The sequence below is a fragment of the Ammospiza nelsoni genome, chromosome 3, assembly GCF_027579445.1.
Source record: "Ammospiza nelsoni isolate bAmmNel1 chromosome 3, bAmmNel1.pri, whole genome shotgun sequence".
In the NCBI taxonomy this organism is placed as follows: domain Eukaryota; kingdom Metazoa; phylum Chordata; class Aves; order Passeriformes; family Passerellidae; genus Ammospiza; species Ammospiza nelsoni.
The window spans coordinates 85,389,430-85,409,760 of record NC_080635.1 but is presented as its reverse complement, the minus strand read 5'-3'; the positions used below and the strand labels follow the sequence as shown (position 1 = coordinate 85,409,760).

General features: G+C 38.1%; 1 protein-coding gene across 1 annotated transcript in view; it reads right to left on the bottom strand.

The window, feature by feature from the left end:
- Positions 1-20,331, bottom strand: part of DLGAP2 (DLG associated protein 2) — a 300,363-nt gene that overhangs the window by 155,474 nt on the left and 124,558 nt on the right. The window lies entirely within an intron of this gene.

Genomic DNA, 20,331 nt, shown 5'->3' with positions numbered 1-20,331 from the left:
TAGAAAAGCAAAACCAGAAAACTTGATATTACATTATGAAGGTTTTCTTCTCCATAGTTTTGTAAAGATGTAAAATATTATCTAAAGATTAAAGCTTTGAACACTATGAGAAGTTAATTTATTTTACTGTTTAAGACAGACATACCACAATTATATAGGAATTTTACAGCATTTTTCAAATGAACCTCTGATTTCAGAAACACATATCTTGAGTATAAACTTTCATTCTACCTTTGTACATATGAACAAATCAGGAAAGTACAGAATGCTTTTGAGACTGTACTCTTTTAAAAAGATTCTTTTTTGATCACAACAAGTGAGAGACCTAATTTTTTCTATTCTACTGTCCACACTTTTTTATTTTCCTTTTTTTTTCCCAATCTGTCTTTTTAAAAAAGAGAAAAGACAGCAGAAAGGCACATCAGTGATACTGGAGGCATCAGTATGGGCCCTTCTAAATGTGCACTGAGACCAGAACTCAGGTGCACATTTCAAGTGCTTTGCACCTTTGGAAATTCCATGCTCTTAACAAAGATTTATTTGGTACCTTTGAGGAGTTACACTATAGGCAGGAGGGTAGTGGAGGCTGACAAAGTACAGCCAACACCAGCTGGGACTGCAATTGCACTGCCAAAGTGAAAGACTAGTTCTCAGACCCACATGGCAAAGAAACCCTTCTTAGGAAGTGCTCTGTCACATCCTGTCACTGATGGGAACCCATTTGGAGAACAAGTCCTGTTGCTAGGAGCAGTCCCAGGTCCCAGTTGGCTCACCAAGAAATGTGAGAGCTTCAGGATCTCCTTCCCCCATCGTGTGCCAAGAGGGATCACACAGTGGCAACACTCCTTTGGAAATACACAACAGACAAGCTGTGGCTGACCAATCCACCCCACTATGTGTTTATAGATGAGCTTTCTTGCCATTGTTAGGAATTGATTGCATTTACTAGCAGTGCCTGGAAAACATCTCTTAGTACTGTTTATAAACTACTTCTTAAAAAAAGAAGTTTTCTTATTGCAACAGTCAACAGATATAAGATTCTAAGTCAATGGTTCAGGTTTCAGAAATTCTGAACTTTTTGTAATGCAGTAACTAATTCTAAAAGTCATTAGCAAAACATTTACCAGTTAACTCCTGGAACTGCAAAAGGAACTCTTTAGACAGAAGGGCAATTATGCCTGGCTCTGATAACTTTTAACAGTTTACCTGAGACATTTCCTGAGGACTGTCAACATGCTTAGTTTTGTAAGTGAACACAGGAGAAAACCAAGCTAAAATGTGATAAATGCACTAGAGAGATTGCTTTCTGAAATCCAAATTGCTGAACACAATGAATTAACTAACAATTCCAGTACATGATGTCTCAAGATTTACCATAAATCATAGACCAAAAAAAAATGCATCCTCAGGATTTTTTCTTTCAGAGTCTGAGAGACAGAAGAACGTTGTTACCCCCTAGGAGTCCATAAAATCCACACCAAAACCAGATTATGCATAGATGGAGCATCTAGCCAGGCAGTGAATGCTTCCTGGAAGCACAGAGGCAGCATGCAGCTACCTTGCACATTAGAATCACCAAAAAAAAAAATCTAATACTTGAATTGTCCAAAGTGCTGTCACTGTGCACATCCTGTGGCACATCCTGGCACAGCAATAAGGTGTTTGAAAACATCTGTTCTATATCCTTAATAAAGTATCCTGATGAAAAACCTCATGATCCAGGAAAAAAATAAAACAGAAGAGGAAAAATTTCTCTTCTTCCTCTAGCAGTGAAAAAATATCTACTGAGACACTGGGATTTAAAAAAATAAAAAGAAACAAAAAACCAACCAAACAAACTAAAAAAAACCCCTCAAATTAAAAAAGAAAAACTGCAACCAAACCAGAAAAGAGGGACTTCTACTTGAAAAGTTCATGTACATATTGTAACTTGCAGCAGAAATCACAATAAAAAATGCTACTCTGAAAGAAATACAAATAAGTTAATGCAAATTAATTAGGCTCTTGTCCCAGCATAAAACAGCACTTCTGTAATTCTTTGTGTTAAGCTGATGATATAAATTGTGGATGTGTTTATTTTCTCACAATTCAGTCTACACTAACTGAAAACAAGGTAGTTTGTCACCCAAACATGTGTCCTGTGTGAACTGTTAAAGAAAATCAGACCTACTTTGCTAGCTGGAACCAGAAGATTTTTTGGTATATTGAACCCACAAATCATGATCCACATGCCCCAATTCCATCATTACATTTCACAAAGAATGATTTCAGCTGACACTGTATAGGCAGGCAAGGTAAAGTTTCCCATATAAAGATAAATACCATGTGCAACATTTCCCTGCCAGAGTTCAATACATGAAATTACTGCAGTTATAATGGAATGAAATCTTTGCTGAAACAACTGGAATATTTAGTCTCTGCCATAAGATTTCTTGTACTTTCCTATGGACTCCAAGGGCAGCAGAAAAATCATCATATCCCGTTATTGTTAAGAGCATTTTTCAGTTTCCTTGACTGATTTTCAATTAAGTAAGCCTAAACAGGTGGAATCCAATTTTCCTCCATTCCATTTATTTAGTGAATTGCCCAGATTTGTTGCTATTCACTTTCATTTTCATACACAAGGCTTCCTAAGCAGCAGGAATCTGAGATGAAAGTGGAATATACAAAAGTGACCCACATTTTTATCCCCTTTTTAAGGCAACATAGCTAACATGTCAATATTAGCAGTTACCAAGGAATTACACTCATGAAATCCAGACCTAATTCATACTATAAGTCATTTATTTAGCTAATAAAACTGGTGATTTGACAATAAAGCTGACTTTAGTTATAATGCAATGGATGTTTTTTTAAATGGGGAATGAGTGTGCACTTTTTAGCAAGCAGTATCTCTGGTACACCACATTTTATTAGCTCAGTGCAAAATAGATGTTGGAAATGGTACAAGATTTCCATGCCAATAAACTAATTATTTCCTCCTAGAGTTGATTAGCAAAGCTGTAGCATCTCTGTATCTTGCCTCCAAGGCCCATTCTCCCTATGGTACAAACAGTGCTCACTGCACAATGCACTGCTCAGCTTTGGACTTCCCCTCTCCCCACCTCAGCTCCTCGTGCTGTGCTTACAGCCAGGTATCAAAGCACTGCACGGCTGCACTGCCTGCACTGGCAGAGTGCCAGCACACCATGAGTGGAAGGGATGACTCTTACAGTGCACAGGAAAACACATTTGAGGGGCAGAGCACATTTAAGTCATTTAACATTAAAGCTTCTCCATGGCATTGGCAGCAAGATGATGTAATACCAAAATCTCTCTGAGAGATGGTACCTGCTTAGAAAGGTTAGAAGAAGCTAATGAATGCTAAATCATGCTCTCTTGAAAATACAAGATTTTGCTCTGCTTCTAAGTGTTTTAACAGCAATTGTTGGAAAGAAATAAGTGTAGCTTTGCTAAATCTCCAGCTAGACTCAATCTTATTTTATTATAAACCCCTAAACTAAGTCCAGGAACCCTTGTAGATATGCACAACAACTGTGCCATGAATTCTACAAAGCTCAAGTCTTTAAACAAGATGAGTTAAGTGAAGTCCAGCTGCTCGTAATACTTGGAATACAAAGGGGTGGCTGCAAAGAGGAGAATGAAGAGCGTAGTGAACATAGAGCAGCAGTGGCTGAAGATGAAAGATTATTTGCATTCACTAGAAATTACAGCTGTAGTTTTGACAGTCAGGTCAGTGAAAACTATTGGCACGTAACTCAGGATTGGATTGAGATTGTGAATTTGGCTGCACCAAGATTTGAGGGTTAAATTGGTACCACCCAAACCTAAAGCCAGAGGCTAAAGAAGTAGGTGAACAACTCTTTGCATTAGCCTCTAGAGGGGGAAGTGTTTCCTTCAGCTCCAGAAATGATGTAAATTATTCACTGGAAAAAAGCTTTTCCAGTAGAAGCAACTCTTGCACAGTTCTGTTACCTCAACCTGGGTCAACTCTATTATCTGTCACTATGATCCTAACCTACTGCAATAAATCTGTTTTCAGAGTGTCTCTTATTTTCATTAATAGGTTATTTGCATTCATTGGTCACCAATCCTATAAACAGCACAATTACAATTTTAATGGAAATGTAAACCTTTCTTGTGACAATTTCCCTGATCAGAAAAAGAAAAAAAAAATTTAGCATAGAGGTTGCACTCAAGAATGAATAACAATGCAGTCATCAGACACCATCTTACAAACTACTGCTCACTTGTGCTGCTATTTGGAATTAATTTTTATTTTTGGAGATAATTTAAAAAAACCCAGCTGAACAGTTAGTTATGAAGAATTATCAATATGACATTCAAAAATCCATTTATTGCTCTGACTCCATTTGATAGTATTAATCTTTTGATAAAAATTACATCATATTGAGACAGGTAGATTACATTTATGCGGCTAACCAGGGTTTCATTTAACTGCATTTTTTCTTGTGATACCATTAAGAGTAAGATTCAAACTTACTTTTCTTCAGTAGAGGTGTTTTGTGCTATGTGTCTGAGCTTCCAATAACTCCAATGAAGAAGTAGTTGAAATTGAGTCAATTAATTGCATTGAAAAATAGAAATTAAACTTGCACAGCAGAATAGTTAGATCAGCTCTTTCCATTGACAAGATCTCTAATGACTACAGTGTGAGCTTAGACAGCTACATATCTACATCACCTGTGGTGTTGGCAATTAGAGATGAATCTCACCACCAGAATCTTTCAGGAAAATAATCTACATATATGGGTGTGGATCTGAGAATAAAATGGGATTGATTTAGACATACAAAAATTGCTGGTTTATAACTGGCAAATTTGATGGCCTCAGATATCTAGGATGGCTGATCAGAATCAGTCCTGGACAAAAATAAACTTAGTCCTGTCAGCCTCTAGTACAAAAATTCATTGATCATTTTTTCTCCTCTCTTAAAAATTATAATTATACTAGTTGATAGTTCCCACTTCATATTTTGCTTTCTGATTTATGTTATTCCAGAAAGAACTTGAACAATGGCTACAAACTGAAACACAAAGAGATCTATCTGAACACCAGGAAACATCTTTTTTTTTCAGTCATGAGAGTGACTAAGCACTGGCACAGGTTGCCCAGGGAGATTATGGGCCACATATGGCTATAGTGTTGACAGAGTAGGAAAAGAAAGTGAATTATTCCTGATGAGACAACTAAATTGAGGGAGACAGATCACAAAAAATATTGATTAGAGGAGCTTTAATAATAAGTCTAGTTTCTGTAAAAGAAAATTTCTTTATTATTAATTACTGGTAATCATTCACACTGGCCATTAAAGTCTTTGCACATATAGGATCATAACAGGACGTGGGGGCTCCCAGGTGGCTGCCCAGGAAGTCCCTCAGAGGGTCCTTCACTTCATCACATGAACCCTGCAGCCTCGCCACGTGTGGCAGCAGCACCGACCCTGGCCAGCTAAAGTGGACCATGATTTGCTTCTTTTCTTCCAAAACATGTTTTCCTCATTACTTTACTCTGTCTCACTTTAAAAAACCGAAGAAGAACAACCACTAACAAAAAATAAAAACTCCAGAAACAGTTTCTTCACATTTTGAAAGCCATCATTAATCCATTTTCTTCTGCTGCTGATCTCAAGCAATTGGTCTGCTTCATGCTTCATAGTATAATCATGGCCTCAGGACTGGTGTATCCAAATTCAATGCAGGATTTTAAAGAGCATTTTAAAATATATTGTAGAACCTACAGCTGCATGCAGACATCTCACGATCAGAAGATTAATGCTTTCCAAAGTAACTCTCCTCAGGAAACTAAAAGTACATTATGGATGAAATCCCAGCCCTGGTTTCCTGCAGTGATGGATGCTGCACTGACAGTAGCACCCACCCTGCTTGAGTGCAGAGACTTTACTGAGGCAGCTTTATTCCCCAGCTCTTTGAGAGGACACCTATCTTCTGAGGGAGGTTTACTGTAATTTGGACCCTGTGGAGTTCATCACAGCTTTACTGCCTCACCTTGAGCCAGGATTTCCCAGTGGACTACCACAGGCATGCCATCCTCACCACATGTGATAATCCAAAGACTCTCAGGAAGGCACACAGCATCATCTACAGGCACTCTGTTATGTAGATATGTGCATTTAGGTAAAACAAGCATACAAGGAAAAGGTTTTTCAGAAAGGTCAACACAAATACTATTCATTCTTTCCCAGTGACTTCCACTTGTGTATCTGGCTTAGCCATGAAAAAGGTGAGAGCATCTCTTTTACCTAATGCACTTTAGAGTCTTAGCATATGTACAAACCTTTTTAGGATCAAAAGCACTTTTAAAATTGCATATATCAGAACACCTAATGACCAACACTTTAAAACCATGGAATCATTTAGGTTGAAAAATATCTGAATACCAACAAGTTCAACCATTAATCCAGCACTGCTAAGGACACCACTAAAGTATCTCCCTAAATGCCACACATCTAAGATCTACATATCTTTTACCAGGGATGGTTATTCCACCACTTTCCTGGGCAGTATGTCCAAATACTTGACCATCTCTTCTGGTGAAAAAAGTTTTCCTAATATCCAATATAAACCTGTTTGCTCATGCCCCATCATTTGTTCCTTGGAAGATGAGACCAGCTTCCCCTAACTACCAGCTCCTTTCAGGCCCTTGTAGAGAATAACAAGGTTCTGTCTGAGCCTCTCTTTCCCCAGGGTAAAAACCCCAGCTCCCTCAGCTAATCCTCATCAGACTTGTGCTCCGGACCCTTCACCAGCTCCACTGCCCTTCTCTGGACATTCTATAGCCCCTCAATGTTTTTCTTCTAGTGATGAGCCCAGAACTGGCCACAGGACTCAAGGTGTGGCCACACCAGTGCTGAGCACAGCATGTTGATCCTGCTGGCCACACTATTGCTGGTTCAGGCCGGGTTGCCATGGCTGCCTTGGCCACCTGGGCACAGCTGGCTCATGTCCAGCTGTTGACAACCAGCATCCCCAGCCCCTTTTCCTCTGGGCACCTTTTCCAGCAGCTCTGCCCTCAGCCAGTAGCACTGCAGGGGGTTGTTGTGGCCCAAGGGCAGGACCTGGAAGTTGGTCTTGTTGAATCTCACACAATGAGCTTCAGACTACGCATCCAGCCTGTGCACATCCCTCTGCAAAGCCTTCCTACCCTCCAGCAGATCTACACTCCCACCCAGCTTGGTGTGATCTGTAAACTTTGTGAGGGTGTGTATGCTCAATCTCCTCGCACAAGCCACTGATAAAGACACTAAACAGGACTGGTCTCAATACTGAACCCTGAGCATCACCACTCAGGGCCAGCTGGATGTTATTCCATTCACCACAACTCTCTAGGCTGGCTATCCAGACAGATTTTTATCCAGTGAACAGTGCACCATCCAAGTCATAGGCTCCATTTTCTCCAAGAGAATGCTGTGGGAATGGTGTCAAAGGCTTTTTATTTGTCCAGGTAGACAACATCCATGAAGGAGATCAAATTGGTCAAGCAGGACCTGCCTTTCATAAACTTATGCTGGCTGGACCCTGGTTGTCCTAGCCTCACATTTGCTACCTTCCAGTCACCTGAGACCTTTCTGCTTAGCCAAGGCTGTTGATAATTGATGGAGTGGCTTGGTGAGCACCTCCAACTGCTCCCTTAGAACCCTTGGGTGAATCCCATGCAGTCCCATAACCCTGAGACTGTGTAAATTATATAGCAGGTCACTGACTATCTCCGCTTGGATCATAGGCATTTCATTCCATTCTCTCTATCTGTATTCCAGTTCCAGAGCCTGGAACCTGGAGAACAAACAGTCTTACTGTTCAAGATTGAGGTAAAGAAGGCATTAAGTACCTCAACCTCTTCCACATCCTTTCTTACAGCATTCCATTAGGGATGGAGATTCTCCTTAACTCCCTTTTTGTTGCTGATGCATTCATGGAAACATTTTTATTGCCTTCTACAGCAGTAGTCAGACTAACTTTCAATTGGGCTTTGGCCCTTCTAATTTCCTCCCTTCTTAAATTCATGACATCCTTATAGTATTCCTGAGTTTTCTGCCCCTTCTTCCAAAGGTCATACATTTTCCAGTTTTTCCTGAGTTCCAGGAAAGGTCCTCTGTTCATCTAGGGCAGTCTTCTTCTCATTCAGCCCATCTTTCAACACATGGGGACAGTCTGACACCTAAAACTTTCTAGATTGTTGTATTTCTAGCTCATTTTTTAAAGGACACATGTAAATTTATTCCAGTCCAGCCAGAACTATAGCCTGGCCCTATCTAGGATCTGTGGAGCTGTGGTTAGCACAGTACTGTTTTTGACCTAATAACCTAAAGCACTAACCTTGGGCCAGACCTGATTTTTTTTCTCAAACAGCAAGTGTAACTCTTTCCTATTTTCCTGAATAATATCACAGCAAAAACACACACTTCTCCCAAATTCAGGAGATGGCTAGCACAAGCAGCCATAGGCTATTTTTACTTACCCAAAATCTAAAAATCATTATTTGTTCATAGAATTTCCATATTCCATCCAGCAAATAGGTGGTAGAAATTTGAGAGTCTACTTGTATCTGATCCATACATTCAAATCACATTATCTTTCCATATGAAATGTTAAAACTTCAATTTATCAGACATTTTAATGGAGCATTTGTGTTCCATCACTCAAGAAGTAAAGACATAATACACATCATGATATGGTGATATGACTCTCAGAAATATCAAGCTATCAAATTTTCCAGACAGAAAATGATAAAAATTAAAAATATGTTAAATAAAATTTAAACGGTCTATGCTAAGATATTTGTGAAACAGTCTGACAAAATTCTGAACGCATGCTCTGGGCAAATGAGGAGTCAAACACAGATGCCATATCATCACACAAAAAAAAAAGGAAAAAAGAGAAAAAAAACCCCTGTTTCCTGAAAAGTGAACTTCAAGATAATGTATCTGCTCAGTTTTACTGCCTTTTCTTTCTAAATCTGCTTTCTTCACGAAGAAAGGCAAGAAATCCTGTGAAATTCAACTGTTTCACTTCATGCCACTAATCATGTCAAATACTATGATACATCTTTCAGAAGCTGCTTCTTTATGTCAAATTCCTCCAGTTTTTCTCATTCTTTCACTTCTGGAAATGCATCTTCTTTCCCACTTTCCCTGATTTTTAGTGACTTCATTTTTTCCTTGAAAATTATGGAAATATAAGCTGTTGTATCAGAAGGCTTTTCCAAACAAAAGACTATTTTCTCTCATTTTCAGCACAGCATCAGTTTTTCTTCCTCTAAATCATGCGAGATTGCGTTCACATTTGTGTTCAGCTTGATCTGGTCTTTCATATACCATTCATTATGTTCTGCTAACCAAGAGACAGTGCTTTTTCATATTCGTTCTCCTGTCGTTTTTTTTTCCTTTAATCAGATAAAACAAAGCAATCTTTCAAGCCTTTGATGCCCTGCCTGGTTTCAGAAAGACTAAATAACCGTGTTTATACATTGACATGTAAAGTACCAAGTCGGGCTTTATATGACAAAGCTGATTCAGTGGTTTACTAAATATTAGGACAATTCCAGTTGCACTAAACCAACTGAATCTTTTAAGGACTGTAGCTATGCAAAAGCTAAGGAGGAGCCGAAAAAATACCAACCAAAAAAAGCAGCATCTACTTAAGTAGATGTGGCTTGATCCAAACCAGCAACTGCATGCCCCACAGCCACTCACTCATAGCCCCTCACCCTGGTGGGTGGAGAATCAGAAGAAGGTAAAACCTGTAGACTGAGATAAGATTAACTCAATGACTGAAATAAAGGAAGGGAGAGGAATGAAATCCCAGAAAGAAAAAAAGTGATGTAATATGCAGTTGTATCTGCTGACCAGTGCAGTGATTGGTCCTGCCCATCTCCCCAGTTTATACAATGACAATGACATTGTGTGGTCTGGAATATCCCTTTGGTCAGTTTGGGTCACCTACCCTGGCCATACTCCCTCCCAGCTTTTTGTGCACTTGTTCACTGGCAGAGTATAGGAAACTGAAAACTCCTTGATTTAGGTAAACACTATTAGCAACAACTAAAAATCAGGGTGTTATCAATATAATTCTCAAACTAAATGCAAAACACAGCACTGTACCAGCTAATAAGAAGAAAAACTCTATCCTAGTTGAAATCAGTGTGGTATCCACCTTTATTCCATGTAATTTATGCCATGACCATGTCTTACACTTTCCAGTATATCCCAGTAAAGCATCATCACTCTTCCTGTGTCTTGATATATATATTTATACACACACACATTTCACTTAGTTTATGTACCATCCCTAAAAAAGCCCATTGAGTTAATTTAGTCCATGCCTTTGGACTTCATCTGTTGTTACAGGTTTTCATCAGGGTAGGAAAAATAGGATATAACTGTTGTCATTATAGTGCAAGAGTTCTATTGTCATTACATTGCAAGGGTTCCATATTGCTAGAGTTTTGTACCTCCTCAACATTTCTTGTAGACAGCTCCTCTAGGCACTGACTCTTCCTTGTTCTCACAGTAGCCAGTTGACTTCAGTTCCCTAACAGCCAACCAATCCACTCTTTTATAACACTTCTTATTGGCTGCAGCTGTGGCCTGTTAACATCAGGGCTGCTCCTAATCTTTAGTAATTGGCTCAGCTGCAACTCTTTAGGGGATAAGATTACTTTCTATACTACCTTTATTTACCTGTATTCTATACCCCTACATATAATGTTGAATTCTTGCATGCTGGATCCAGCCAGTTGTCCCTCTTCTCCACCTGTTTGGAGGCAGGGCTCCTCTACTACTGGCAGTAGGATTCTCTGCTTTTTCTAAAAACATATCAAAATCTGCTTCCATTGGATCAGGAACATAAAGCTCTAGTAGCTACCACTGCACAGTGTAATGCCATCAGACTAAAGGCAGAACCCATTACTATTTGGAGTGACAGGAGCTAACTGCACTGGTAATTCAGGCTGCAATAAGCCCCCAGGAACAAGTGGCAAAGCCCGGCCCGGAGACGCTGCGCACGCGTGATGAGGTGGGGTCTGTGCCTCCATCACTAACAACGGCCCAGCTCTGAAGTGGGAACTTAGGAGAACATGTTTATCACATGTTTCAGTGATAAACGCCAGAGTTCCAGCAGAAATGCCTGCAAGATGCCCTTTAATTTCATAGAGGCAAGAGTTGCATTGAATTCAGAAGGAAAAGACCATGAAACAGGAGAAGGGATTTTATGGGGGGAAGTTTGTGATAATGTAATTAAAATCTCTATGCACAAGGGAATGAAGTAAAAGCTGAATTGACTCTTGCCCAGAGGCATTTCCAGATTTGATTGCTTCACTTGGTTGGTTTAGCATTCTTTCAACACAGTTTTGTGCTTTCAACATTGTTCATGTGGAATATAATCGGAGGAGAAAAGTTATTTTATGTTATAACTCACTGGAGTCAGTGGAATTATTCCAGCACAGAATACAGTTCATCATCCAAAGTATTTGATTTTTTTTTTTTTATTTTAAATAGACAACTATGAGGTGAGATAACAACTATTTATTGATAACCTAAATCCTAGGTATGATTCTTCTGAAGGTTATTGTAAAATACATGAATGTACAGTTAAAACAGAGTGAACAAGTCAATTACCATCTCTAAATCCAGGATACAGATCTGAGCTACAAGTTAATTCTGGACTCTGGCATGCAAATAGGCAAGCAGCCAAATTGTTCTTGGTGTCTTTGACCAACTTTGGCTTTGAAAAACTTTTCTAAAGAAACTGTTTTGTTGTCTGGAAAATACTCTGTTTTGAAAAATCAGCATTTTCAAATGGGAGAAAAAAATTATCAGAAAATTTTTTAAATAACTGTATTTGAAGCCAAGTCTAGTCTGTGTGTGCAATTTCTCAATGACAAAGACTCTTTTCAAATCTTAGTATTTCAACATATTATATGTTCTGGAGTTTAGTTTAACAAAATCTGTAACAATAGGAAGGTTGCTTTAATTTACCTTTTTTTTTTTAAAACAGCTTTGATGTGGAATTAGATCTGCCTCCAAAATTAACTGGTTGAACTTTGTAGAAACAATGTTTTCCCATCTGGTTATATCATAAATATGAACCTCAATGCAACATTATATCATGAGAGCCATAAAAACCCCCTTCAAAACCTCCAGGTCCACAACCTCACAACTCTGGAGATCACCCACAAATCAAATCAAATCAGATTAAATCAAATCAAATCAAATCATGCAACTTAAAAAACTTAAAATCCCCCCCAGTAATGCATGATTCCAATTGCAATCTTTATTTGCCTTCATAGCATTGTTTGGTCAGCTTATTTTATGGCATGCCTTTCAGGAAATTTGGTTATGATGTTTAAAAAAACAACCAACCAACCAACCAACCAACCAAAAAACCAAAAAAAGTAGTCCAAACAACTTCTGAGTCTTGTTTTGTTGTTCTACTTATTTATCCTGAGAAAATTGAATATTGTCAGAGGATGCTTTATAAAAATAATAAGATACATAATTTTGAATACTGTTGTTTAAAAAGGAAGATACAATTGTTTTCAGGCACTTATTATCAATGAGAAAAGGGAGCTGCTTTCTGTGTCCTACAATCTTGCAGTGATTTAGTTGTTAGAAGAACTATTTCACTGACATAAAGTGGAGAGGATAGTATCTTTCATATTTCTTAGTTTAATTGTCTTATTGCAACTGAATGTGACACACAGTGTGAAAGTCTAATTATGAGAGAAAACTGAAGTCAGCAGCCTCAGGCAAGACAGTTTCTTAGAAGTGGCTTTATAATCTCAGTGGAGATACCATTAAACTTAAATTAATTTGGGTTTTTTACCTTTTTCTTTTATTTCTGAGACAGCACAACAAAACATTATTGAAGTCCGTCTATATTCTTAGCTAAAATTTATAGTTTTTTAATTCCTGAAAATATTTTAAACAAATCCAAGCAGCATTTCACCTAAATTTATTGCATTGAGAAGTTTCTGAATGTGATTGAAGGTGTGCCATCAAATCTGCCCTAAGTTTCTTCAGTAGGTTCAGCTCTGTACTAAAACAAAGAAACAAGCAGGTTCTAAGCAATTAAAGCAGCAAAAGTGAAGTATTGTTTGCTCCCATCCCTAGAGGTCCCAAAGACATGAACTGTCTGCCCTCACATCTCATGTTGCCTTTCTACTGCTCCTCTTCCTGTGAAATCTTGGCCTCTTCATCTTCTTCTCACACATTATATACATAAAATATACTTCTTTTCTCATCAAAGAGGTGTTGGACATTGACAGCCCATCATCTCTTCCAGCCTTTGCTCTGTGCAGCTGTCCTGAGGGAGCAGCAGGATGTCACAGCAACGGGAGAGGCAGGAGAGTTAAACCAGGGGAGCATTGGCTTCTGATGACCAGCACTGTGTGTGCTTTGCCAGAAATTTATTTCAGGTTCTGAGTCAGCTCTCTTCTGTCCCTAGATTCAACCACAGGATATGCATGTGCCCTAATTATGTTCATCACAAGGTTTCCTAATTTTTAACAATGTCTTCAGTATTGCACATGTACCTTTGGGTAGAAGAGACTCCATTATCTTATTTTTGTTATTTTATTGGTTGAAGGACATTTACACCAGTCTTCTGCCTAAGGGCCAGCTGAATGAGTTTGAGTTCCCAGATAAATCTCAGATTCTAACCTACAAGGACCAGGCATCAGCAATGAAAGCACCACTGTTGCTGATTATACAGAGAGATCAAGTATATAACTGGATCTTTGCATCTGGGTTGATGCATATTCTACATCTGATGTGCTGTCTCCTCAGAGAAGAGAAAAAATCATCAGGCATCACAAAACAGCCCTACTGAATACATGCCAAGGGATTCACTTCATTTAACTAATTATTTTATTACAGCTTTCTTTAGACACAAGATATGAAAAATTCATACCAAAATCTTGAAAATATGGAGAAGTTGTGCAAATGTTCTGCCAAACTTTATCCCTTACCCATGAAACTAGATGCTTAAAAAAAGGAGAAAAAACAGGGGAGAATAATATGCTTCATGTTTGCTTTAAATTTTCTCTCTAATAAACTTATTCCATGTTGGCCAAAGGTAAAACAGTATGATCAGTAACATAAAATCCTTCAAAAAGCTGATATCACGTCAATCTCTATAACTATCATTAATATGTATAATATCAACTCCTAACTGTGAGGGCAGCTTTCACAATGATACCTGGTCATTTGGTGCATAGGACTTAAAATAGGTATTGGAATTAAAATTAGCTTTAAAAAATAAAATTTCAATTTTGCATTACATTCACCAACGCCCATATTGAAAGAGTTCTCAGATTCTCAAGTAAAAAAGAAATAATTTTCTGTACAAAGACATAGCAAAAGTTGGCCTTTCTATATTTTAGCTGCACTTTAGTGTTCCAATACACAGAGGCAACAATTAGAGATGCAGAGAAGCCAAAGAAAGGAGTTCAGAAGCATTGGCCTATTCCCAGCTCTACTACTGCTCTGCCAAGCTAGTTCAGGAAATTTCCTTGATAACCATGTCTGCATGCAGCCTATGAAAAATTAGCTATTTAGTATATGCTGTTTGTTTAGTCTCCTTCTATAACCAACAGAGAAAAACACATTTCCAGGGGGTGATTTATGCCACCTGAAGACAGGTATGAAAACAGACTAATCCTAGTGCACAACTCTGGAAAACTTGTGGAACACGTACTTATAGCATATTTATAAGTAGATGGAGGACAAAAAGAGAGCTGTTGGTTACAGACCATTTTTCATTTTAGTTCAAGGGTTTTTTAATGATTTTCTATATTTGGCTTTGCACTGAGTGTGTTTATTCTGGCCTATCTGAGCAGAGTCCAGGGTAACTACGAACAGGTACCTGGAGCAGCAGGCTCCCACATTTCTGCTATGATAGAAAAATACCTCTCTTTGGTACTTGTGGCTTGAAGGACAAGTAGGAAAATTTATTTCACTAATTCTCTTAAATTATTTCAATCTTGTGGAGAATGGACAAGGTATTAAAAGATTACAAAGGGAAAACAGAGCTTAAACCTTAAAAGAGAAGGTGTAGGGAACAGGGACTGACCAGTCAAAAAGCTGTAGAAATTAGAAATTCTGGGGAAAGGAAAATATTTCAAACAAATAACAAGACATAAACACTTGGAAGAACACAAGCAAAGGAGTTGCAGGTCACATTTTGTCTGTCTAGAATAGAATGATTTCTCTACTGTTAGAGTAGAAAATCTTATATATCAGAATGAGCCTTATGTGTCCCACATGACAAAGGCAGCAATGTCACAGACAATGGGAAGTACATATTCAAGAGGAAACTACTTTTAATTGAACTGATGGAAAGTCAAAAAAATTTATCCTAACCAGTCATTCACAGTTGAATTGGCAGAATCATCAAGGCCAGAAGAGAGCTTCCAGATCACCCAGTTCAATCGTCGATCTGGCACCACCATAATCACCCCTAGACCATATCCCTAAGAGCCACATCCAGACACCTCTTGAACCTTCCAGAGAACGTGACTTCACCACCTCCCTGGGCAACTTATTCCAATGTCTGACCATTTTCTGTGATCTTTTTTCTAATATTTCATCCAAACCTCCTGTGGCACAAGTTAAGGCCATTTCCTTATGTTATGTTAAATGAGGTGTTCCCACTTAATACTGATGAATAAGCAACAGCAATTTGGGTTTTTTTGATCAGATGGGATTGCCTGACTGACTGGATGTGTCACTGGGACAGCATGAGAACAGGCTTACAATGATCTTGGAAAACTAAACTATTTTCTTAAAAAAAACAAAATAGGATTTGATTTAGTGAGGACAAGTACAAGCTACTGAACTCAGCAGGGAAAAATCAATTGTAAGATACCAGCTGTAGGACAAATTCTCATGTGTCTGTTCTACACAAAAAAGTGTCCACTATTACAGTTTAGCACACTTTAGATAAACAATATCACGCTACTTGTGGGAAGAAATAAGGTTCATAGTGGGACATATAAGCAAGGGCAGAAACTGCAAGACATGGAAAGTTGTTCTCTTTTCACATGCAGTACAGGTTAGGACCTCAGCTGTCTGCAGATTTGACAGGAGGCAGTGTACAGAGGAGACATTGATCAGAACTCCGGAATACATGACCTGTGAGAAGACTGAAAGAGTATTTGCTTTAAAGTCTAATGGATATAGGACCAACAGGGTACAATATCGGTCTTCAAATGTGGGAAAGGTTGTTGCCAAAGGGAAGGAAAAATATATTTCTATTTTCATATGCAGGAAGACAAAAATCAGGAGCTTATTCTGAAACAGGGAAGACTTGTGTAAAATATTAGGTGAAATTTCTAACAGCAAGGATAGCGAAGCAGAGGATGGTGATTATTATGGTCTTATCAATATTTGAAGCAATGAAAAACCAGTTAGATCAAACATCTGGTCAGCATGACGAATCCTGCTAGGGCAGGAGATAGACTGGCTGTTCTGTGCAGTTTTCTTGGCCTATTTTTCTGAAAGCTTAGGTTTTGTTTATTACAGGGATCAACTGGTAATAATATTAATTAATATTAGATTGGTCCTTGTCAGTCAATAAACAGTAGATCAATAAATTTCCTACTCTGTCAACATCAGGAGCATCTTAATGCAATATAAATAGCTTAAAAAGAGATTCCTTAATGCTCACATGAAGGAATATTTCATGATACTTAATGGACTACATATTCACACAGTGCCAATTCAGATTAGACCAAAGTGAAAGAAATTAGTGGGAATGGAAAATTGAATGTTACAACTAAAATCAGTAAAGAATTATGGCAAACATGATGACAAATAATAAAACCTAAAGTGAGTACGCGCATAGTTTAAAAAAAACCAAAACAAACCAAAATCATAAAATCTTTTACAGATTGCTGTGTGTTGTTTCTTGAAACTCCCCATTAACGTCAAACAATTGAGACTGAAAGCAGCACTGGACAAAAACCTTACTACCATCACAAAAGCAATGGCCAAATAAAAGGCTCCACATAGATGCTATTTTGCATTTTTTTGATAAGTTTATACCATTCTATAAAACAGAAATCAACCTATCTCTTCCTTATAGACAGAATATAGAAATAAAGTCCTGATTTGCTCTTTTTTGGTAACAAGTGAAAGCATCTACTTACAAATAATTATGTTTCTAAACACGTCACTGTTGATATTTTTATTCTGAATGTTTCACTCTTCTCAAGTAATGTAACTGCCTTGTCAGAAATCTCTACTCTGAGTGAAGCTTGGAAATGCTACAGGTAATAGCCTTGGCAAGGGTCAGCAGAAAAGCAGTCATTTAGTCCTTTTTTTTTTGGTGCACCAGAAACAAAGGAACTGCAAAGATCAGGAGTTCAAATGCTGTAATAAGAACTTTTAGACACAATATGAGGGTTTTTTGTCTGCATGGGAGTTCAGCCTGGGTAGGATTCTTTGGAACCCTTAATCTGAAATAATAAAAAAAAAACAAAACAGAAGTGTTAAGGATGGTAGCAGAACTGAGGGACAGGGCAGGATTTTAAGGAACCAGGAGAATAATTTTTTCCCCTTCTTCCGGAATTCAGCCAAGGGTGAGAATTTCCCCCAGCATTGAACTCAGGGATGCAAACCTACAAAAAATACTAGCTCAACACTTAATTATTTTTATTTTCTTGAAATTCATCTGAGTAGTACAAAACTAAGGAGAATGAAGGACATATTTCTGAGGACAGATTTCTGTACCTGCAACAATCCTACTTCCCTTCTTGTCTCAGTTAATACCACTGAGCTACAAATTCAAACACTGCTCATGAGGTTTACATTTCCATTTAGCCATATTTTACCAGCTGCTATGGAAACGTATGAAAATTTTGATGATACTTCTGGCTGGAAAGGACTTTGAAGCTGCCTCTAGCAACAATAGAAACCGTGTGAACAGCTAATACAAAACCTGTGCTCAAGTGTGTAAAAAGTACAGTAACTTATCTTTTTTTGCAGCTAAACCAGAACATTAGTAGGACACAGTAACGGTGAGGTTGTGAGGTTTTAGCTTTGTTTGGAACCTCACATAGGGCTGGCAGGAGCAGTAAGTAAATACATTAGATTTATCATTCTTAGCTATAATGGATGAAACATTGGGTGTACAGCAATTTGTGGGAGTACAAATCATGATATAGAAATTTTCAAAGTTAAAAACCAAATCACTTGGGTAGAGATCATTGTGATAATCAGTTTCTCTTTGGCTTTCAGACCACAGATTAAGAACTGCAGGAGAATGACACTGGAGTGAATGGCACTACTATGACAAGAATAAGCATTCATGTAGTGCTCAAATTGGTCCCCAGAGAAAGCCTAATACTAAATGGCTCTCTAATTTACACCTAATGAATCACTGCTCTGAAAGTAAGCACCATCGTGTCAACAGGGAGGAAAATTCCTTCTGTCTTCAGTGACACAGTTGCTCTCTTTTACCCACATATGGCACTCAGAAACTTTGAGAAGCTAAATATGAATTAGAAGTTGGCAATATTATAATATACTCTAATAAAACAACCTAGGATTGTCCTAGAAATGTCAGTGTATGGATTACAGAAAAAAGCAACATAGTATGATTTCAAATTCCAGCATCTGGTTTCCAAACTGTCCTCTGAAAAAAAAAAAAAAAAACAAAAATCTATCCTTTCTTACAAAAAAAAATTGCTCAGCAGCAGACAATATATATTTTATTTGTGCTACACTATTTCAATAGTCTGTGGTTGGACAGTCCAAAAAGTCCTTGTTTGCCTTCTCCTAGTGGCTGCACCTTCCACTGGGTGGAAGGTGAGGAGGAAGGTCAGGGCTGCTCCTCCCCGTGGGAGGGCAGGAATGAGTTCCATGAGAGAGATGACTCCAGCATGGAGCCGCAGGTGGAGGGACAGGCTGGGGAGGGCAGCAAACAGGGCCAATGGCACAGACCAGCCTGCCTGTTTCCTACTGCTAAACAAGGGATTGAAGGCAGGAGTCAACGGAGAGCTTCCTGGGCTGGGACAAAGATGGGAAGAAAGAATCCCTATAAAATAAGATTCCTACATAAATAGTTAACAAAAAATGTGTGGTAACAACTCTAGCAATATAAGTTTTCAAATGCTGTTGGATGCTTGAAGACAACACAAGTTGTCAGAGAGTTTGGAAGTCTTTGAAGCTCTCATGGTAATCGGGTCCTAAGCACTTATAAATAAACTGTTCATATATAAGAACACCTCAAACTCTCAAAAACTTGTGGAAGAGAAATGATACTTCAGAAGTTTTGATATAAGGGTTTCAAACCCATTGAAAAACACTCTTCCATGTCACACAGTTACAAACTTCTCACGTAACAAGAACTTCAATATGCTCACACATGCAATAACTGCAGAATTGAGAAAGACCAGCCTGAGGACCAAACACCTGAATCCTCTAGCACCAAGAAGGGGACGTAAGGAAAAGCAGAAGCAAAGTGTGGATTTGCTTCTACTGCACCCAAAGCAAGTATGGTGAAAGCTGTGGGGCAACCAAAAGAAAGGAAAGTCTTTCCAATCAAAGATGTCAGTGTCAGCAGAGCTCAAAGACCACACAGAAATGGAGGCTAAGCCAGATAAAGATTTCAAATGTAGAGAAGGCCCAGTACTGAATGATCAATACGAGATAACAGAACTAGCTGTATTCCTTCCAGAATAAATCAGCCTCAGGCAGGAATGTTCATCTGATGACACAAAGTTCCTCACTGACAGTTTCAGGGTTTCCTGCTGATATTAATTTTAATTTAGCACTTAAGTAACTTTATACTTCTTTCCCCCTGGCTATAAACTGAATTTGAACAGTTGGATATATCTGAAGAGCACAGAAAAATGACTGAGTTAAACCAAATATTTATTGTAATTAAACTTGATTTTATTTCTAGTACCCTTTATCAATAGTTTCAGTAAAAATATAAATATTTTTAATGGAATGAATATTTTTAGCCTCTGAGTAAAACTAAAAATACTGTTTTATTAATTTTTAGCCTCTTCTTGGTACTAGTAATTACAAAAGAGTTCCACCCATTTGTGGTGAAACTGTAGAAATTTGGTAATCATTCTAAATAAATTGATGTGTGAAATTAAACAGAAACCCAAAGAAATGTACGCAGACATTTAAATCCCTCTCATAAACTTGCAAAGCTTATGTAGCATAGTAATAAAAGTTAAAAAAAAAAAGAAAATGTAGGAAATTATAGAAACAACTGGATATCACTAGGCATTATATAAGCTCCCTAGGAGGGAAAAGAGCATGGAATAGAGCTTTTT